This window comes from Lagopus muta, chromosome 11 (genome assembly GCF_023343835.1).
Source record: "Lagopus muta isolate bLagMut1 chromosome 11, bLagMut1 primary, whole genome shotgun sequence".
In the NCBI taxonomy this organism is placed as follows: domain Eukaryota; kingdom Metazoa; phylum Chordata; class Aves; order Galliformes; family Phasianidae; genus Lagopus; species Lagopus muta.
Genome location: NC_064443.1, coordinates 1129430 through 1152739, shown reverse-complemented (window position 1 = coordinate 1152739; position 23310 = coordinate 1129430). Strand labels below are relative to the sequence as shown.

The window sequence follows — 23310 nt, the reverse complement described above, 5'->3', positions numbered from 1 at the left end:
TGTAACATTCTGCGTTCACTACTGAACTCACCATTCCGCCTACTCACACCATATGCCTCCAGCATCGAGCCATATTTGAGGTGCCACTGTTTTTTCCACATAAGTGATGACTGTAGGGCATCCCCACAACAACACAAAGAGCGCTTCATGAGAACCCAGCGATACTCAGCGGGGGAAAACGACGACGACTGTTCCGCAGTCAGAGAAAGGCAGTGAGCATAATGCACTTTGCTGGCAGGGCTGCCCGTGGCATGGGGAAAAATGCAGGTTTAGAGCAGTATCAAAATACACGAGTGACCCTGTCTGAAGTTGCCAAAAGCTTGTATTATACAACACACACAAAGGTGGTGTGATTATTTGAGAAAGCTAGGCCTCCATTTCAAAATTGCTCTGCTGGTTACTGCTCTTAATACAGACTGCTGAAATGAAGTGGAAACCAACCAGCTCTGGATACAGATTCATTCCAGTCTGTTCAGTTACCCGTATGTACATTGAAGATGTTGCTGTGTTTTATTCTGGACCCCTTGTTTTGAAGAGCACCAGGTAACTATTTGCTGATGTCACTTACAACACAGCTATGTGCTCCAAATTAGATCTGTACCAAAAAAATCAAATATTTCTTAGATTAAACTTTGGAAAAGGCAATGAAGCTGCATTCCTGGTCATCTTCAATATAAGACTTTTTGGAAATGTTCATAAACCAGTTGGTTTGAGATAATGCCATACGTTGAAAGTGGAAAAAAAGCTTTTCTTGTAAAGGCATGTTAAAACTACTGGTACTGGAGAACAAAGAACTACTGGATTAGCCAGTCAGTGACTGGAGACCTGAGAACTGAGCTCAGTACCAGAGCACCTATTTCTACCTAAAAAAATAAAATAAAATAAAAATAAAATACAAATAAAAATTGCTTACAGCATCCCAACTTTTCACTGCCTGAAATTTTAGCCTTCACATCTTCCCCAGCCTGGGTACATCTTCCTTCACTACCACCACAAGTGAGAAATGTTTTAATTAGTGAGATACTTTTAGTGCACGTTTGAGATGTTCACCTTGTAGCATTAGCTTGAGTACCTGCATCCAGGAGCAAGCATGCACTTAACATGTAGCTAACAAAATAAATTTCTCATGATTCATTTACATTTTAAAGCATTCCAGTGCTTTGCTTCCACAGATTTAGGAATCATGGATGGAAGCCTGTAAACGCTTCTGATCTGTCAAACTCATATTGTAATCCATAAAGCTCCTTTTTCATCCCAAATTTCTATTACCCTCAGTTGGCATTCTGGCATATTCCAGCAACTAATGAAGGACTTGCAAATGACTGCTGACTACTGCACCCAGTCAAAGAGGGCAGCCTAGACAGCAGCAGTTCAGAAGAGCACATAATTTTCTAAAGGAAAATAATAATAATCACATAGTAGCAAATAGCAATATATTTTTTCAGTTGTGATGCTACCCACTCATTCTGCTACTTGCTGCTAAAAAAAAAAAAACAACCCAAAACTGTTGGAAGGCTCCTTTCATTTCCTTCATCTCTTCTTTGTGGTGTCTTTAGTCTTGGTGGACTGCTGCACTTGTGAAGTCTGCACAGCTCTGAGTCAGCTAGGCATGTGATTTCTTTTACTGTAACGATCTGATATAAACCACTATGTAGATGCACTTACTGTAGTAGGAACCTAAAACTCACAGCTTATTTGGTTTGCCAGCATGAACTATCAATATGGTATTTACTCAAGGGCTTAGCTGGTGACCAAAGAGCAGAGTGCATTGGATTATCCATGGAGATACAGCAGGCTGTGTCATTTTAAAGTTCCTTAAGTAGCAGATGGAAGTTGATCCAGCTCTGGAACACACAGCTGAAATGAGCAGGTGACAGTTGCACTTAGTGAAGGCACATTTTCATAACCAAAGCCACGCTCTCTCATTCAGAAGGGTATCAGTAATGGCACCATTTCTGGAGCACCATTTATTGAATTGTTTTGTGAATATCATACATAGTTCCACCAAGGCTATCATTAAATTACTCCTGTTTAGGAATGATTTAAAACATTGCCCAGCCACAGAAAAAGCACACATATCTTTGCAGCTTGATTAGCAGGCTATGCACAAGCCACGGGGCTAAAAGGTACAGGACTGCATCTGATCCACATGAAGAAACAAGAGATGCTCAGCACAGCTGCTTATATTACATTGTTCTACAGCTACTAATTCTAACCCATAAAATTTCTGCTCCCTAAAAGCACATTCACTGCTAATTTTTCAAAGGGAGCTCCTGGGAGAAAACAGGAGCTCTCTTTCAATCCCTTTCAAGTCTTTACATAAAATTTAAAAATAAGAAAAAAAGAAAAAGACTTCTGGAGATGCATATTTCACTATGCTTAGATACACACCGAACTTATGCTTTCTAATTCAGGGAGAGGGGTAAAATCTTGCCTGAGCACAATGTATTTTTAAATGTCTTTTGACCATCCCTTACTTGATAGCATGCCATCAGAAACTTCTAGAACTAACGTGAGCACTTCAGAAGCCAAAGATAGTAAGGACTGTGGATGATAATCCATTCCCAATGAAATTATTAGGATTTAGAGACTCTTGGCCCTTTTACATAACCACAAAGCATTATGTGCTCTGAAGACAAGGAAGTGGTATGCAGACACATGTCTCTGATTGCTTGGCCCCACTGATGCTGTTAGCATCCAGGTTTGATCAGAAGGCTGTACTTAAAAATCCTTTCATAATCTTATCCATCATCCTCTCCTCAGCTCCCCTTTTGGAGTTGTTTTCACATCCACAAAAATCTATTAAACTCTAATGTTTGTTCTTCTAACAAAGTTCTCCAAGACTCTGCAAACAGCCTTCCTATTCTCTCCCTTTTCACTGCTTGATAACTGCACAGCAATAGCCGTGCTGCAGATCTGACAAAAACCAACCAACCACAAACCATGAAACAAACATCATGTAAAAACGTGGGGCAGGGGAGGAAACCACCCCAAAAAAACCCATAACCTATTTGAAACGTTATTAAGACTCCTCACAGCCTCACAGCTGGGTATTCAGCCTCAGCCCCCCAGACAGAAAGTATTACCTATTTTCCCCTTGTGAGAACGGCGAAGGTCTTTGTGCCTACTGACAAAAGTGGTGCCAGCCTGGGGCTGCTCTCCTAGCTCCCACAACATTGCCCACATACACAGCCCGCCTCCACTAAAAGTAAAATTGTATTATTAAAAGATTTCTGCATACTGCATCTGTTCTCAACACCCACAGTCTTGCTCCTGCCTTGGTGCTCTTGCCTACTGGAGTGAGTATTTCAGCTTTAGATAGAACCATCTTCGGGATGAGGGCCAAGAAGGTTAATGACAGTCAGCTTTCGTTGTTTGGGTGAACACGGTTTAAATTAAGCATCTTTCTTTGCATAATGGCAGGATATCTCTCAGCCTGTGCCCACATCCAGTTTTAATAAATAGGCTCGGTCCATGGCAGCAGACATTTTTTTCCTGCAAAAAGTGTTCTTTACTCTTTTTACTGATGTTCCTTGACTGAACACGTCTTTGGGAAAGCTGCCCATTTTCTGTGCTAGGATGACTGACATTAAGCAGGATTGAACTTTTAAATCTGTCCACAATCCAACTAAAACTTGAAAAGGAGAAATTTCTGTTTCTATAGCTCTGCTACATAGACATCCCTCTACTCTAAACACGGCAGTCTTCAATTATTCAGATTCCTGAGCAGTTCTACAATTACTAGAAAGTTAATTCCAGAGCAGTTGCAGTGAGTTGTTTTTAACAGCTATTAACCTACGTAAATGTTTGCCAAGTCCGACTCCATTCCGCTGCTGAATATCCAGCACCTGTTGTGCAATTTGAAGGTGAATGAATGTTGTAGTCAGCTGCGAATGGGAAAAGTAACAGGGGGTGCTAAAGCACACCAGTGTTATTTTTAAGGTTTTCTACAACTTCGCTTATGTGCATAATCAAATTTGAACTTTGTTTTATTCATTATACAGCAATTACAACCAATGCTTTCTCAAACCAGTACACTGGCTGTGACCACAGGAAGTAGAAAATGAAAGTCTAATAGTCTCTCTCACTACCAGCCTTTATTACTGCTGAAATGAGAAAATGAGACAATAGGGAAAGTTGTAGTTAAACATCATCTTTGATTGTCAGTATTAGGAAACACTTGCATGCAAGATGAAGCAGAACGGGGTAAAAGCATGTCACCATTCTAATGAAACATCCACGTTTACATATGCTCTTCCTTGTCCCTCAACTCAGGAATGGAAAAAGCAATGTATTCTTTTCCACTCCTCTCAGATACTCAAGGCTGGCCCCACTTCAGGTGGGGAGCTACACTTGTTCTCTCCCCCAGCCTAGTTGTTCCATTTCTAATCCCCTTAGCAATGCACTTCACAATGGCTAGAAACTTAAGGACAAGAAGGGATTCACGTGACCTCAGTACTTCTCCTGCAGTAAGGAGTTCAGTTGCTTCAACTCTTCAATTTAACGTCAGCTTGTTCACATTCAATTCTACTATGGAAATCAGGTGACAGCAGAAGCCACACTCAATGCAACTCAGCATCTGGGACCCTGCTTCAGAGGTCAATACAAAATTGGGACTGTCTGTTAACCTATGAACCAGTTACAAGCTGCTTAAAATCCTAAACAAAGCACTGGAATGAAGACATGCATGCAGAGAAACAGCCTCGTCTGTTTGGGATCCCGCTGTCAAAGAAAATGGATGTGAGCAACCAGTAAGCAACTGATGGTCAAAGACCTGATGATCAAATGCATTTACCCATTTTGTTCCTTAAGAATATTATTTGCAAAACAGAAAAATCTTAGTTCTGCCAACCCCTTTTCTAAGGTGCTTATATGAACTTCAAGTTCTTGGTGTCTACAAGGAACACTGACACAAATTTAGAAGGATAATTGGCGTTAAAGATAGAGCAAAACCAGCCCCTAGGAGCAGTTTTGTTGTTAGTGAGCTTAACGGGAGAAGTCACCTGATGGCAGCACATTTATTTTCTTGTCCTCCTTGCAGCACAAGAAGGAATGAGTTTATTCCATTGCTCTGGGTTTGCACAAAGGTAACTCTACTCCAGTAATTTCAGCTGAGTTTTTCTGGCACAAGCCCACTGTAAGCAAAAGCAAAATTTAGTCTCTTGTTTATTCTTATAAGGCTGCTGGCCCTTGAGCATCAGACTGTCTGGAAACGGTTCATGGCCTTCAAGTTAGAAAGGAGAAAAATCTAACTAACAAGAAAAGCAGAAGTACGCCAAACACGGTACTGTTTTACACCCTACAGTCTTAAAAAGTTGCAGAAACACTTGTTTTAAAAGAAAGGTAATGGCCTGGCAAGAAAGCACTGTCAGTGGGTATAGCTACTACTGAAACTGCTACCTCTCATCATTAATTTTGGGTAAACTGCCTTTTTTCCTTTCCTCTTAAATGGAAACCTCCATTCTTGCCTGTTCTGCTTCACAGAAGGATTCAGAGTTTTGATAGCTGTTATAAAAGGTTGATCTTTATGACAAGGCTATTTATTTCTGAGGTTTCTTAAAGCATGACTGTTATGAGAATGACAATAAAAGTTACCCCGTGTATCAGGGTGAGCTCAGCACAGGAGACATTACATACTTTGCAGTCTAAAAGTAGCACAAAGCTTGTTAGTTTTGAAGTGAGGACTTGGAAACAAGCTGGCTTCTTTTGCTAAGGTTTCTCCCTGAGCTGCCAATCACAGCCTTAAACTCCTTTTCTAGGTCTCTCTCTCTCCATTAGAGCAAATAGGAAGTGACAGTAATGACACAGAATAAATGCAGTCCTCAGTTTTCTCCCATTTCTCTCCATGGATTGGTCTGATTAACAAAATTTGAATTTGTTTGCAGTCTGTACTATTTACGGGGCTTGAGAACATCAGCAGCCATGAAACTTCAAACCGTATCTTTTTCATCCCCCCTTTTTTCCACAGCAAACAGCCAGCTTGGGAATTACCATGGTTCTGACTGCAGTCATTCATCTCACTGCTCATTTGTGCCTAAAACTTCCCAAACCCAACAGCGTAGTCACTGCACCTGGAATACAGATGTACCCCTCATCCCTGATAGGATCCTCTGCCTCACTGCCCTCCTAGAACTGACATCACAGCTTCCTTCATCTTTTCAGCTGTTTTGTGTGCTTTGTAGAGATGCACCCTGTGATGTTTTGGCTCAATAAGCTTTATGCAGAGATATTTTCCCACAGTTCCACAAGGATGCATTGCTACTTTTAAGCATAACAAGGGCACGAAGTCCTGATAAAGCATTACTCACTAAAAATCAACACTACAAGCCAGTTGGAATGGGTTCTGAGCCACCAACAAATAAAACTGTCAAACAAAAGTCTCCAAGAGAGAGTTGACCATGCTGCATGCATCAGTTAGATGCCCATAGATGCATTAGTTAGATGCACTTCTGTTGGGCTGAAATTAAACAGTGGGCCATGAAACTAAGGCACTGCACCCTGAGAAGGTCAGCTTGGGCTGTAAAATGGAGTACGTTCACAATGAAACTACAGCTTTGGATCCAGAATGGAGGCTTACGGGCCTGGCAATAAGGATTTGGTCGGAGACCCTGCGCCCCAAATCTGAGGGTTCAGGCCACTTGGTTCCCACATGGAGGTTCTGGAGCTTGTAAAAGGTAGCTTTGGATCTTACAAATGAAACACTGGATCTTAATATGAGGCTCTGGACCCTCAAAAACATTTAAGAGCTCAGAATGAAGCAGTTAAGGGCATAGTGGATCTCCTACAGTCCTGAAAAGTCATATGGAGGCACATGATATTGTGAAGGCACAGGCAGCCAACAGAAATCCAAGTACATACTGATGTCTGTCAGTAACTTCAAGCATCCAAAGAAGATGGACAAAAAAGCAATCAAACACAGGACACATCGTAGAAAGGCTTGGATTGGAAAGGAGCTTAAAGATCATCTTGCACCAAACCTCCTGCCATGGGTTGGTCTGGTTGCCAGCCCCTGGATCAATCTGCCTATCCAATGTGTCTTTGAATGCCTCCGGAGATAAGGCAGAGATGTGGGACACGTGCAGAGGCCAATCCTCACCTGCATCAGTTAGGGCCAGTTCAACTCTCGCATAGCAGCCAAATCACTGCTTCTGGGATACAGACTTGCTCTTAAAAAAAACCTTGTCTTGCCACAAATCTTTAGTTCTGAATAAATAGAGAAGCTATTTAGAGCTAAAACTAGCATTTGCATAGCCCTGCAAAGATTTCTGCAGAAGCCAGTATCTGAGAATAGGAACAAAACGTAACACATGTTTGAAAGAAGGATGACCATTCTCAGAAATAGCTCAGCAGAGAGCTAAAATAGACCATTCCCCATGGTAGTGGTTAGCTAAAATATTCTATCCTGCCTTTTATTAACCATAACAAGAACAGACCAAGAGAACTGCTGACAATACACACATTTTACAGAGAAAACAGATACTGTGAGATCTAAAGGATAGCAACACTGTATGTCAGGACAGTATTTCTGATATTACTGAGGAGCACCATCTCCTCACACAGTTCTGTTTTAGTAAGGCTATAAGTCACTGCCTCTCTCAAATTCATCTCTGCTAGACCTTGCTTCTATAGAGGACTACTGTTTTTCCTCCCAAACTCCACAATAACAAATGAACCATTTGCCATTGAAGACACTGAAATTATGAATTAATAACTTTGCATATATTTCAAGAAACTGCAGTTCTCCTAAAGTACACCAGAAATCATCTCAGAATTAGGAGCAACTGTGATTAAATTGGAAACTCAGAGTTTAACAGTCCCATGTTTGGAGACACGAATGCTGCCTTCAGCTCAGGATAAAAGGATAAACAGCATTGAAGGATTTTTGTTTGTTATAAGAAGTTAATATATAAGCAGGAAAGAACAGCACAGAGCACAACAGAATTAAGTGTGCTTCTAAGCAACACAAGCCTTCCCCCACACTACCTTTAGAAGCTCAACCCAGCCATAAGACAACATAAGCATCAGGGATGTTTCTGAGCTAGATGATTATTGCATGAACAGCTTTAAAAGTTCACAGATCTATTTTTATGTCTTTGAGATGAAGAAAGACAGAAGAATCAAACAATTTTGCAAAATGGCTTTGTTTTTCTCAATTGTGTTTAAATTTCCTCTCCAGAAAACAACCAGAAGTAACCCCCCTCAGTGCTACTGCAAAGAGATGGCTGTCTGCTCTGGGAATCAAAGCTTTTTTCTAAAACTGGAGGACAGAATCCTGCCTCCCCATCCCCTAAACTTAAACCTGAAAGTGAAAAAGTGTTGGTGTAGAACCAACATACGTAAATCACAGGATTCTGCTTTGAATCTGCTGATGAGTTCGATCCCCTCCTGCAGTACTGCAGGCTGTTAGACATGTGCTCTTCATGTTTTGGATCAACACAGCACAGAGTTGTAAAGCATGAAAGCTTTCCCACATAGATCTCAAGATTTGTTCCAAATCAACACTACTTGCAGCAACTGGGTTGTGATGCTTCAAACTTCAATCGGTGTCAGGGATGATCTTTATCTTTCAGCTGTAGCTCTCCACCATTATCCACAGAGACATCAAACTTGTGCCAGTTATTCCACATGATCTTCACTTACCAACTTCTGATTTTGAAGAAAACCAGGCTATCATTAATATTATTTCTAAACCTTGAGAGACAGAAAAAACTATCTTCTTAACTCAGCAAACAGAATGAAATTTGACCTTCCTATATAATGGTATAATAATATTTATGTATATATAATGTATTGGTTAATGAATACACAGAGACATATGATATTTATTGTATCAAACACTAAGGCCCACAGCTACTAGTACCACCTGAAAAAGATGCTTCCTTTAGGATTGGTATTGTGTCTAGTGTTTAAGACTGGCACTGTATCTAGTGTTTTTGCCATCTATTTTTTTTTCTTTAAAGCCCTTACCAAGCACACCTGAATACTCACATGAACCTTCACCCACGACTCTGTGATGCACTGCTTCCCACCTCTGTACTGGCAGCACAAGGACCGTACTGCAGCTTGATGTTACTGCACCCGTACTGGATCAGAAAGCTTTGCTGGCACTTCAGTCTGCTTCCCCATTCTTACCCAAAGAAGGAACTATCTCATGTCTTTGAACTGTTCTGCAGCAATGCAATACCAAGGTGCACTCCCAGGTGGCTTGTTTCACTACTAACCTTACACCTACTGAAGATCTACGTGATACTGCAGCATTCCTTGTATTCCCTTTTTGTGAAAGAACTAGCAGACTGAAACCAACATAAACTCTTGCACTACGACACCGGCAGACTGGCTTAGCCTGTAATTTGTTTTTGTGCACTTTTACTCCAGGATGACTGCATAGCTATTTGCAATACCATAAAAAGGTACAAGAGACCAAGCCCTGCCCTTCTCGGTCAGTCATGACCCTGTAATTTGTGGTGGCAACAAACCTAGTATAGTAGGAGGGATGTGACGGCACCATGCTTAGGTGTTTCATGTGTGCCAATGAAATGGAGCAAACAAAAATGTTATCTAGAGCAAGAATAAGAACAGTCGCTGGCAGGCCTCAGCTCCAGCAAGTCTTCCAGTCCATTAATCATGTGCTCTCAACTCCACAGCAAAGGCAAGTTTTTGCCCCAGTTATTCTGCATTTAAACATGGCCTTGTCCGTGCTCTGCTAGGTAACATATTACCCAGGACTGTTCCTTATGACAGAGATTTAGATACTACAAGGAAATTGTATTTCTGAGACATTTTCTTCTGCAAAACCATTAGCACGATTAGCATAAAACCTGTACGAAACCCTGCAAAAAACCACTATGCAGTCAAATACGTAGGGCAAATGAAATCAGTGCAGGTGTACCAAAGCTAACATCTGTCCAGAAGAATGTCATTTGCTGTACTGTTCACCTTCCTCCATTGTGCGGCTAAACAAATAAGAAAACTGCAGAGCTAAGTGAATCTACAAGGAAAATTGAGCATTGCTCACAAAATACGTGGCTGTCTTACCTGAGGAAATCAGTCAGGCAGAAGAGTAGTTCATGCAGGAAGTGAGAAGCATCACTAAAAACATCTGATGGAATTCATAGCCTGCAAGAAGGCAGAAAAAAGTTTTAGCAATGTCATTCTGTATGTGTGTACAAAGATGATTAAAACAGATTTGACTCAGAAAATAAGAGTTCATTTGGATCAGTTGCTATCCCTATTTAAGCATTCGATGTTCGTAACTCAGCTTAACTCAGGTTACTTTACACTTACGGCACGCCAGGCACAATCAGTTAATGCAGGCAAAAGGAAAGTGGCAACTTTAAAACTTCCACAGTGCAACTCCTTGTGATTGTCAGCTAAAAAAAATAAATGCACTGTAAAAAAAAACAAAACCACAAAAAGATATAAAAATCAGGAGCAACTTCAGATCAAATGCAAGCTTCTGTTTCACAAAGGCTGCTGACAGGAATTACAGTCTTTTCATAGGTAAGAGCCATGGACAAAGAAAACCCAAGGCCCAGTAAGATTCAAACACAAAAGTCTGGCGTCCTAAAGGAAGGACAGCTGATGTCATCTACCTGGACTGCTGCAAAGCCTCTGACATGGCCCCACATCGCACCCTTATCCCTAAATTGGAGAGAGATGGATCTGAAGGTTAAACAATTGAGTGGACAAGGAATTGGTCAGACAGCCACAGCTAGCCATGAGCCAGCAGTGTGCTCTTGCAGCCTAGAAGGCCAACTGCATCCTGGGCTGCATCAACAGAGGGAGGGCAGTGGGCAGGAGGGGACTGCCAGCCCCTCTGCTCTGGACTCGTGAGGTCCCTCCTGCAGTGCTGCATCCAGGTCTGGAGCCCCCAGCACAAAAAGAATGTGGAGCTAATGGAACTGGCCCGGAGCAGGGCCACCAGGATGCTCCGAGGGCTGGAGCACCTCTCCTGTGAAGACAGGCTGAGGGAGTTGGGCTTCAGATTAGAGAAGAGGAGGTTCTGGGGAGAGCCAATACTGATTTGCATACATTTTAAGGCCTAAATCAGATCCTAAACACGACTGAAGTGCTGAAAATATCAGACAACATCCCAACAGTAGCTGCTGCCATTCCAAATGACAGGAAACAGCTATTCTGCCAGGCAGGCGCTCAGTCATATTTGAAGTTCACTTCTTTTCTCTTTTTAGGAAGAATAATGAAAAAAACCTTACTGTGAACACACTGCTCAAATTCTGTCTTTGCTTCCTAACAAAGTAAACTTTCTTTCCCCAGGCAGTTGATCTGTCAAGCTTCGTAGGTTCTTAATTGCATATTAAACAGACAGATGCTTTGTGATGCACTCTGCATGGTGAAACAGAAAACCCTCTGTGAAACTTACAACATATGAAGCGCTGTGCTGATGTAACCCACAGAGATTAGTACCTCCACAAACTGCAAGAAGCTGTTCCCTAATGCCAAGGGAAAAGATAGGAAGGGAAGAGCTATGAATATATAACAGAGAGCCAGCAGAAAGCCATTACGCCTCCTCACAGTGCTCATGAAATAGAAAGCTCACTCAAAAGATGCCATGGTTTTTGGATATTCTGGAAACAAAAGGTATTCTGCTAGGAATAGCTTGTATTCTACTTGAGGAAGACTGTCTACGCAAAATGCTCAGGTAATAACAGGATCACAAGCAGATAAATATATTTATCATTCAGGCTTAACTGGAAACAATAGTTTATCCTCAAGTAAAATATGGAGCAGAAATGGTAGCCTGACTCAGAGAAAGAAGTTTTGGCATATAAAATTAGGTAAACATGAAATCCTGAAACAACTTCCTCTCTTACAGAAGGACTTTAACACATCAACCTGTAGAGCAGAGGCCTTAGCCTTTGTGCACATTTCTCAGTGCCTTCTAGAAAGGGTTTCAGAGCAAGGGCTGATCTGGCCTCTGCCAACCTGCTTTCAGTTTTGTAATAAAGCACCATAGGAGGAACAGCCAGTGCCCGATCACAGGGTGCAGCTGTAACAAAGTGATACAACAGCTGTGCTCATCATAAGCAGTAGAGCTCTTTCCCAAACTCACTCTGTTGATCGACCTAACTCACCTAATCATTCACCCAACATTTAAGGAATAACAACTTGAAAGCACACAGAAGCCTGTCTGTCCTGAGCACGCCTTGTACACCAACACATCATTTTGCTGATGCACTGACCACGCTCGTGATCTCAAAGTGAAGAACGGACATTCTGCTCACATTTCTGTAACATCAGAGATCACCAATAATTTGTATTTGTGTTACTTCTTAATTTATGCCTCAGGCTTCTTAATTTAAACTCTAAGCTGGTGTGAGTTTTCCTTCCAGCATGCTTTAAGCTATATCATCCTAATGCACATCATCTCCTCTTCCAACAGCGGATCTCAAAATTTTGCTCTCTAAATACAGAAAGGACTCCTCAAATTCAGCAGATGCTGTGGTGGGAACAAGTACCACACCTCTAGCTGTTCTCCAGCAGCTCCGGAGATTCCAGTGACTGAATGAAAGGCAGCAAGAACTTCTGTGAAAAACTGAAAGTGAAACGATAAAGAATCCTCAGCAAGGACCTCACGGTTTCACGATACATTAACATCCAAGAAAGCTTAAGCAGAAAGAGCTGGGTCATCCACTGTGTCCCCTGAGCAAGAACAGCTATTCACTGAGCTGTGCTGTAAAGGTCAGAGCCAGTGAAAGGGCTGGGGTTTAAAAAGAAGCCACCACAAAGCCCGTGTGCGCTTTTAACAGCATACAGAGCAACACTACACAAACATGCCTGCAGTTCATCTGAAGAGGCAGTGTACTGCGGTGGGAGCAGGAAAGCTAGCCACTCAGGCACGTCTGCAGCTCATAAAATAAAAACTCTATCCACCTGAGCAGAAGGGTGCATTCCTAGCTGCACCAAGAGCAGCTAACGTTGCTGTCCTGAGCAATGGGCACTGAATGTTTGGCTGTGTGGAAACAACGCTCTCAGCAGAGAATGGTGCAACATTACCCATCTGTAATCCCCACTCTCCACGTGGAGCCCTGAAAAACACAGCCTGCATCTCACCAAAAAGCAAGTTCTTGAGATGTTTAGCATTGCAGAAAGTTAACAGCACTCCACTAATTTCTTAATACCTCACTTACAAATTCCCCAAACTGTTTCAATAATTCTGCGTTCCAAGGGGAAATCTCGTTTCCCTTTTATTTTGCTTTTTTGTCTGTACTCCAGCTAATAATGTTGCTAAATGCAGTTATTGACTTCATCAAATGCAGTCAGCACTTCATCTCAGAAAACTGTAATTTAAAAACATAGTTGTGTTTTTCATCATCTTCCCTCATCCTGGTATCAACTCAGTGGAGAACGAAAAACTCATTTTATGACAAAAAAGTTTGGGGCCAAAATGGCAGGAAGAAGAGCTGATGGCATTGAATTAAAGTCATTCATTTCTCTGAAACTTTTCACTACCCCCAGGATATGATTAGGGTAATTCCCATCCTCTCTTTAGTGTGCATTCCTACTACAGTACTTATCTATCAAAATATGAACAGGGCAAGACTGAAAGCACCTGCACACAGTTCTTCTATTGCAAAAGATGTCTCTCCAAAGAGATACAGGCCTTGGAGAAGATGGCACCAAGGGCCTCAGAGATAATGGCAGCACAGAAATAACTTCCTGGGATGCCGAAGTAAAAGTCTTCTGCAGAGATGACAAAGGAAGCCTTTCTTCCCTGTATTAGAAGAGCATGATGAGTTTTAAATATTTTTACTCCAGCTACTGCAGAATATTAGAAAGGGTGGGAGCCAGCGGGAGAAATTCTCCCACCCAGATTTAAGCTGTCAGAATGGAAATGAAACAAGAAATCATAGGAAGGGAAAAAAAAAGAAAAAAAAAAAAAAAAGAAAAAGGGACCTCTGATAAAACTGCATGACTCACAGGATTCAACAAACCACCTTCACTGCTCTGCTGCTGTCGGGCAGGGTGAAGGCTCCCTTGTCTTTCTCTTCTCCATTTACACATTCCCAGGACTTGCTGCAATAGGAAACACCAATACTTTCCTCCAAATCTTCAGGGAAAAAAAGTTCCATGTTTTTGCAGCTGCGCTTGCCAGAAGGCTTTTCCCACCAGTCTCTCAGCTCTCTCCTTAAACATCCAACTGTTCAGATTTCCTCGAAGATAACTGTGGAATCCTCACACAAGTTCTCAGAAGCGCACACTGTAGTGATTTGACAACAGGTAGCTCAGCTCCACCACACTGTGCTCTCACTCCCCCTTCTCAATAGAACGGGGGAAATAGGATGAAAGAAATCTCATGGGTTGAGATAAGGACAGGGAGGTCAATCACCAGTTACTGTCACTGTCAAAACACTCATGTATGTGTTATAGAATGCTGTACTTCACTACCTGTTGATAACAAATAAGAGCAGTGAGAGCTAAAGCAAACAAAAGCACCTTCCCCACATCCACCCTCTCCTACCTCCTCCCCCAAACAGCACGGAAGAATGAAGACTAGTCAGAATTCCTCTCTGCCACTTCTCCACAGTCACTTTGCTCCTACTCCACGTGGGGTCCCTCCCACGGATGCCATCGCTGTCCTTCCCCAGCCGATCCTGCATGGGCTGCCCTCAGGCTGCAGCACGGTTCCATACCCCGGGGCCCATCCTCCAGGAAGGGCTCCTCCACACCTCCTGCTGCACGGTGGGCTCCCCCAGGACTGCGGGAGGAGATCTGCTTGCCCTGGTGCTCTCCCAGGGCGCAACCAGCACCGCTCGTGGCTCAGCTCTGGCCACCAGCAGGCTCCTTCTAGACCTGGCTCTGATCTGACCTGGGGCAGCTGCTGGAGTCCACCAGAGGCCACCGCTCTAGCTGCTATCAAAAGCTTGTCATGCAGACCCAATATACAGAGACATAGCCCCATCTTAAAACAATGGTTTTGCTGTCTTGCAGTTGATACAGCAGCTGCTGTACAACATTGCCAAAAGGAATCCAATGCAGACTAGTGACTATAGCAGAAAACTTCTTTTTTTTTCCTCCATTTCCTTACCTATTTCAGGATCCACAAGCTGCTGAAGTACACATGATCTGTCCAAAGCTCCAAATGGGTACAAACGCCTTGAATTTACAAGTTGCTCATCTGGTGCAATCTACATCAGGGGCTTTTATAAGTTCCTTCACAAAGCTGAGAGCATCACAGCAAATCTTCATCTCAACACCTACATTAAAAGAACAGTTTTCCTTCACTCTGCCTGGCAACATTAAGCACGTTTAATCTGTCAGAGCACAAAAAACAGCCCTGAAGTGTTCACCCAGCTTGTACTTGAATGAGAACAGAAAGATAGAACCACCCTGTAAGTTCACTTACTTTGCCTATAGCTGGGCACTGCAGCACACAGAGCAAAAGGAATAGGTTGGTTAGTGCTTGAGAATATGAACACAGATGGGCTAAATTTAAGCAGAAGGGCCAATATTACAAGATGACAGCAAGTAAGATACAAGTCTAACATGGACCTTTTCTTTATAAGTACTCCAGCTGAATTTAAAAAAAACAACAGCTATGTTATAGGATCACAACAGCCATGAAGTGCTGCATCTGCATGTCAAATAGCTACATTCTCACTTATAATGCTTGCCTAAGCACACACCTCCTCAACTGTAGGGATGCTCCAACATCTAAAAAAAAGAAAAAATATATACATATTTATTGTTTTACAGCAACGAGAGCACACACTGTACACAGCACTGAGAACAGTGACGTCCTTCAGCGCAGGTCCACTCTGTGCAATGAACAGCTGGAAGCACTCTGCCTCCAGACTGGGCAAACGTCCTGCAGAAACTCTCACTGGCTAAGATTTGTCTTGCAAGGCCTCAGCGAGGAGAGCAGCCTTGTTTGGCCCTGCAGCAGCGAGCTGTGTGAGCACAGCCCAGCAGCACAGCGCAGCAGCAGCCTGAGGACAGGTGTGGGCTGGAACGCTGCCCTCAGCAGCACAGCCCTGCCCTCACAGGTACTGCGACTGAAATAGCATCGCGGTACTTATAGGTGCACAGAGCCAGGAGGCTTAGTCACCGGCGTGTGACCATGGACACTCCTTCCTTCCACTCCCCTCCTTCGAGGCCTAATAACAGGAGACTGCTAAGGACTCACGGACAGACGTGCTGAGTGATGCAGTGCTGCTCACCATCAGCAGGGATGTTTTATCAGCTGGGGTTTCCCTGCGGTTACTTCTCGGTGATACTCGACTCCTTCATTACTCGCCCTGAGCGCAGCTAATGATTACACGATCTGTGCAACCCTTGGCTCTTAACAAGGGCTGATAACTCTTGCTGACAAGTGCAGTTGACAGAACTGCTTTCCCAACACCCTCGACAAACAGAACACCCCCCAAAAACAGCAGAGATGAGGTCAGATGAGCCTTTTTGTGTCACTTCATTCTGTACATTCATCCAGCAATGAACAGCAGAAAATAGCCTTGCAGTCTTCAAAGCAAAGGTGAGCTATGAGGTTGGCTTCAAAGACTAGAAAAACATTACACAACTGGTGAGAAAAAACTCCCAACATTAAATGTGAAATGGTAGTGAATCCTGAGTTTTAGGTGAAATAATCTGCTAAGGCAGATTTTAGCAGGCTCGGTGGGAGAGGGTGAGGGGGGATGGAAGAGGAGGGGGAAAAAGGAGGAAAAGAAGAAAAGCCCACATGAAGAAATCCCCCAATCCCAGTTGGTGTTTGTTTGTTTGTTTGTTTTCCGTAAAACTGACCTGGAGGTTCTCAGCTTGCTGACAGCAGAGCGCATTAACACAGACATTCTTCTGTTCTTTGGAAGGCCACACCAAGACGAAATTTCCAGAAGATCACAGCTGACACATTCAAAAATGAATGGCCAACACAAACAAACTGAACTATTCCTCTTAATCCTCTGCACAGTATCTATTTCCTTCCATGTTTCAGCCCTTGTAAAATGTTACACACCATGTCTAAAACTCCTGGTGATATTGGAAGTTCCACTGCTTAGCAGCAATTAACTGTGATTCCAACTGCCAAAATCATCCTAAGGATTTAAGTACTCCCCTGTCCTCACTGCCTCTCTCTTTCATTTGTGTCAATGGACAAAGACCACTGAAGAGCAGCACGAGGGGAGGCAAGAAAAACAACAACCAAAGGAACCCACACCACCACCTGTTGCCCTGGAATATATGAATATATATATATATTTTTTTCTTTTGCTTATCATGGTCTAAAAAAACGTGAAAGGAGAGGCAAAGAGAAGTGCCATTTGCAGCAATTATATTAAAGGGGGGAAAAAGGAGCATGTTTATCTACCAAATTGCTGCTTCCACACAGTGTTACTGTAGAACAATTTCAGACCAGGCCTACCGGCTGAAAGAATTCAGCTGAAGACTGTCCTAAGGCATCTCGATTCCTCTCCTATGCACTACTCATTGTGAAAAGCATCTTTGCAGAAATCCCCAAGATAAACAGCTCTGTGTTTAACATCTGCTGTTCGAAAAGAAAGTAGAACTGGTAGGATGCTAGAAAGGCAGCTGAGGTGGCTGCGCTGAATTTGTGCTGTGCACAGAGCTCTGGGGAAGATAGAATTCATTCTGAATCCCTTTCCAACACACACCTACATAGATGCATTTATAAGAAGTGATTAAAAAAAAACAACTTCTCTGTACTTAATTTTAATTTAGACTTTTGAACTCTAGATGCTGGCTGAGGAAAAATAAAGGTTTTCAGGACGCTGCTCTACTCATGACAGTGTCAAAAGGGCACAGACCTAAAGAATCTTTTCCCACAAGGTGTGTCCCTTCCCGGGTTGTCATCCGAAAGATGCATGAGAAACACCCACTGACCGCAGAAGAGAATAAATAGCTTAAGGGACAAAGGTGACAGCTGTACAAACATACTTTCAATGCCAGGTTTATCCAGAAAAGCAAAATATTTGGTTCTTGGCCTTTGGGAGCCAACACCGTATCCAAGAAAAATGGAAGGCAGAGCATTCCAACATCTGATTTCACAGAAAAGCCAAACATCAAGTAAAACAAAGTCAGCTTCTGCCTGTGGCAGAATTTGCAAACCATGACACTGCTTGAAAGGCCGGGTTTGTTTGTTTGCTGTTTCTCCACCTCCTGGCACGTGCCTGCAAACACTTGGGCAGAGCTCCGTTTTAGCATTCAAATTACAAAGCATCCGTGGCTGCCTGACGCAGCTCCAAGTCAGCAGTGGCACGCAGGCTTCTGTGCACAGCCACCGGGATCTGCTGCGACAGCGGCAGCGCCCTGCGGCTGCTCTCCTACGGCGACCAGGGCAGAAAGGAGCACAAAAGGACGCGATCAGACGGCTGAAGCTTTGCCTCTGTTTGGCATACAAGGGAAAAATGCGTTAACTCATTAAACAAAGAAAAAGAGAAGGAAGTAGTTCAGGGCAGAAGTGGGGACTCCCCTTAGTGACTGGTCCACCACCAGAAAGTAGCTGATGAGTCAGGTGCAATGAGGGCAGCACAGACCCTGCTCTGTGTGGGCACAGTGACGCAGCAACAGGTGTTAATGCTTGGCCTACATTAAGACGAATCTGGAAACCTATCACTCAAAACTGAGTGTTCTTTGTTGTTTCTTTTTGTTTATGTTTTCTTTTTTTTTTTAACTCAAATACAAACCAACCTTGTTCTTCTTTCACCTTTAACCTTTCACCTGTAACCTTTATGCTGTCTGTGCGTACAGGATTTAGAGCAAAAAATGCTGCTGCTTTCCACTGAAACAATTCCATGACAATTCACAAGTTCAGTCGCTTGTACCAACAGAAGCTGCTGCAAATGACAACAACATACAGCACAGGACCATGTGTTTGTAGCTCTACCTCAAGTTCCCAACATTCTTTTAAGCAATGTAAATTATTAAGATCTTAAGAAAACCAAGCAGAGCTGGTCAAGAATCCCTCCATGAAGTACTAAAATAAAAGCTCTTCTCTGAGGCAGGGAAAGCTTGCCTGGGTGACAGCACCAGTGTCACTCTGCTGGCCATACAGCACAGCACACCCTGAGGTGTCAAAAGTGCTTAAACAGCAGTGAAGAAAGCCACTTTTACTGTGCAGTGGAAGTGAGGTGAGGACATAAAGGAAAAGTTTCACAGTGACCTAAGCTGACTGGATTATCCTCGGGGCACTGGTAGCTTCACACAGGTCCACAGATGCATCCTCGGGCAGTAGAGCAGCCATTCCAGACAAAACAAGCAGCTGAGTCGGCTCAGGGCATGGAAATGTTACAACTGCTGGCCAGACAGCACGAACACCTGGTTACACTGCTGTCCTCAGCCCAGACAAACTCTTTGAATATTCCTCAGTCAAACACATGCTTCATTTAATCTAGTTTCTAAGGTGTTGGGAGGCTTTAAAACTTCTATAATTTAACTCTTCTGAAACCTTCTGAAGCAGATTTGATGGGGGAAGGGAACGTACTTCTAAGAGACAGAGAAGAGCCAGGGAACTCTGTCATTTTAGGAAACGGCAGGAGAAATCCTCAGATTTGTTCCAGGGGAATTTGTGGGCTGTTCCAAGAAGGTAATGCAGCCAGTAACGCAGCTGAAATGCCTCTACACCAATGCATGCAGTGTAGGAAATCAGCAGAAGACAGAAACTGTGGGGCAATTAGAAAACTCAAACTCAGTGCTATCACAGAAACACAGTGGGACAAAACACACAACTGGAATACTACAACTGAGAGAGACAAGCTTTTTAGAAGGGACAGGCAGGGCCCAAGATCACCAAGCTCCAACCCCCCTGCTGCAATCAGGGTTGCCAACCACGAGATCATGCGCTAAGTCAGATGGCCCAGGGCCCCATCCAGCCCAGCTGAGAGCACCTCCAGGGACAGGGTATCACAGCCTAAACATGAAAACAGGACACAAGAATTATACCTGAGTGAACTTCAACCAGGCTGAATCACTGCCAGACCAGCAAGAAAGTTAGAAAACTCTGCATAACAGGTACCTGTGCAACCTGGTGTAGGGAACTGCTTTGGCAGGGGGTTGGACTCAACGATCTCTGGAGGTCCCTTCCAACCCCTACAATTCTGTGATTTTTATGGGGAGTTTCCTTTTTCACATGGCTTGAGACATTTAAAACCAAATTCATGAAATTGATTCAAGGAGCCCTATGAAACAGGCTGTTATTGAAAACTAAATATTCTTCAAAGTTAGGTATACTTACAGGAGCAAACTGGCATGCCTTCTAAGTCCAGTCACTGGGCTATTGACACACAGTGATAGAAACACTATTTCATATTTAGTTGATAAACAGAAGTACAGGTATGTACTAGTACTAGGACAGTTTGCCCTGTATGCATTTTATTACAGGATTTGCTTGTTTAGATTATAGCACTCAAATTTCTCCAAAGAAAAGCTTACTTTATTGGTACAGAAAATCAAATTCAGACAATATGCTTAATGGCCTAAGGCATATTGACTTTCACTGTAAAATGTGTCAAAGGTACACTGAGTAAAACATGCATACCTACCTCATGGGCGGTGTGGAGGACAGCAGTTGCCTATTTAGCACACAAAATAACACTGCACAAAGACTGAAACTGGACACAGAATCATCCATGTTGGTGAAACCACTAGAACGGAGAAACAGGCCAGTAGCATTGCACTGTGATACGCTTTGGCAGTGTAACTTGAATTACCACTTACAGAATGGCCAGCGTTGGAAGGGACCTCAAGGATCACGAATCTCCATCCCCCTGCCACATACAGGGCCACCAACCTCCCCATTAACAGCAGCCCAGGCTGCCCATGGCCCCATCCAACCTGGCCTTGAACACCTCCAGGGATGGACGGGGCATCACAGCCTCTCTGGGCAGCTGTTCCAGCACCTCACCACTCTCTCTGTAAAGCACTTCCCCCCCGACATCTAAACTCAATCTTTCCTCCCTCAACTTCAAACCATTTCCCCTTGTCCTGCTGTTATCTCCCCTTTAAAAGAGTTGATTCCCCTCCTGCCTGTAGGCTCCCTTTAGGTACTGAAGGCTGCAATGAGGTCACCCTGCAGCCTTCTCTTCTCCAAGCTGAACAAACCCAGCTCCCTCAGCCTGTCTTCATAGTGGAGCTGCTCCAGTCCCCGATCATCTTTGTGGCTCCTCTGGATCCTCTCCATCACTTCTCTGTCTTTCTTGTACTGGGGGCTCCAGCCCTGGACACAGGACTGCAGATGGGGCCTCACAAGAGCAGAGCGGGGGGGGGGGGACAATCACCTTCACCAGAGGACTGTCATCAGAATCACCATAATTACAGCTGAATTTATGTAGCTGGTTCTACACATTGTGAAACCTCTATCTGGTCACAAGACTTTGCTACCAGATTTTACTGGGACTAATTAAAAAATCAACTTTCAGTTTGCTGAGTCAGTTTCATTGAAATTATGTACTGCTAGCCAAGCATATCAGTTCCTTTTGAAAAAACCAGATATGTCAATACACAGGCACAAAAAGACAATACAAGGCTTTACGGTGACTTGGACAGACAGGGTAAAGCAAATGTAGTTCAATTTTAATCTGACTGAAGTTCATAAAGTTCATTCCCATTGACCTTAAACCCTCAGAGGAAAAAAAGTATTTTCTCACTTGACTTTTGCTTCTTCCTCAGGCTACAGAAACCAGATGGAAACACTGGTTTTTATTATCAATGCCCCAATCAAAACCTTGCTGGCTGACTCTGAGGCAAATGAAGAACGATAAAAAGTCCTCAGAGCACTTTGAAATGCATGTGAGTGAGATGAGATTTTTAGTGACATGCTGTACATAGTCATGTAGTATTAAATAAATTTTTGCCTAGGAAAGACTTAGGAGAAATGAAACTTTTGTTATTTCAAATATTTATTGTTTAGAGAGTATGAGAATTATCCATCATTTCACTTGATTCATTGCTGATGAACCCCGGAGCTGCACATTCAGTACTAAGTAGCCCAAAGTAAATGGACAGACCACAGGTAGTGCAAAGAAACAAAAGGCTGTGCCTAGTTCTGTTTAAAAGCCTTCCCATGAAAGAGAGCCAGCAGTCTCTGTCAGTAGTTCTCACACCTGCGATATCAAGGTACTGTGGGCTTTACAGTTTCTGAAAAACACCTGACATCTCTAGCCAGCAAAATCCACTAAGGAAGGAACTTCAGACAGACTGAGGTCATTCTAACTTGGGCTGGACTTTCTGTCCTACTCTAAAGATTTCTTTATGCTAAATATCTCCCTACCCCCTTATCAGCCTCTTCAGTTTCACTCCTCATTAGCATCGCTCACTCACAGTCACTCACCTGCCCCTCTACCAAGGACCATCCTTCCCTTTTGATTTACGTAAGCCTCTCCCAGAATAAGCCCACAACCAGGATTTAAGAAGTTATAGTAATAAACCACCTACTCTGTGCCACTGTCTACATTATTCAGTCATACATCCTACTTTTTCTCTCCCCCTTACAGCTTTTGTCACGTTTGTTATTTTTCAAATCATTCATTTTCTGAATTCACACAGGGTTGGTGACAAGGGTTCATTACCAGATACAATCATAGTAAAGCAATATTAATAACTGAAGATTTTTCTCCTGAAAACTGAGATGTCAAATTCAGATGACTGCACAAGAATGTCAGCTATCACGTAAGAGAAGTTTCTAGCTACCACTGCCGCAGGACAAAAGCATCAAGCTATGACCCAAACACACTCCAAATGTTTAGAAAGCAAAGAACCCCTGCTTTTCATAGTTTAGATACGGCTTTTTTCTAATAACTTGAGCAGCAAAACAATCAGCTGCGATGCCATGTCAGTTTCAAGGTGAAATTTGACAGCCATTAGGCTGTCACAGGCTATGAGCATGAGAGCAACTACAGCAGCAAAGAATCACATGATGAAAAACGTGTTCTTCCACACTTCTGCAAAGTTTCACCCAGTTAGAATGCAACATCCTGATTTCTTTTCTCCTACGGTTTATCAAATCTACTTCTGCTTGTAGTAAAGCACAAACAGAAATCAAAAGGGTTCACATGACAAGCGTACTTGGTAAAGAACGTAATAGGATTTGGAAAACAGTAGCATTCCTTGTTAAACAATCACCTTACTCCCTATTTATGAAGCTCAGATTTTACTTGAGCTATTTAGGAAAGCACCTTACAGAACAGGAGCTGGTCACGAGTGGAAGGCAAGGACACATAAATCAGGCCTCAAGTGCAAGGACAGATGAACTCCTTTTACCTCTGCTGTGCACCAGTGGAAAAAAATTAATAAACAAATATTTAAACTATTATTGTGGACTCACTCAAGGGAAATGTTCCACCCAAT

The 23310-nt window shown here is 43.0% G+C and overlaps 1 long non-coding RNA gene across 1 annotated transcript in view; it reads right to left on the bottom strand.

Moving 5' to 3' along the window:
- The window catches only part of LOC125698783 (uncharacterized), a 58929-nt gene that overhangs the window by 19926 nt on the left and 15693 nt on the right, over positions 1 to 23310 (bottom strand). Inside the window, exon 3 of the long non-coding RNA XR_007379331.1 lies at positions 10036 to 10116. This is a non-coding gene — a long non-coding RNA (uncharacterized LOC125698783). The remainder of the gene's footprint in view (positions 1 to 10035; positions 10117 to 23310) is intronic.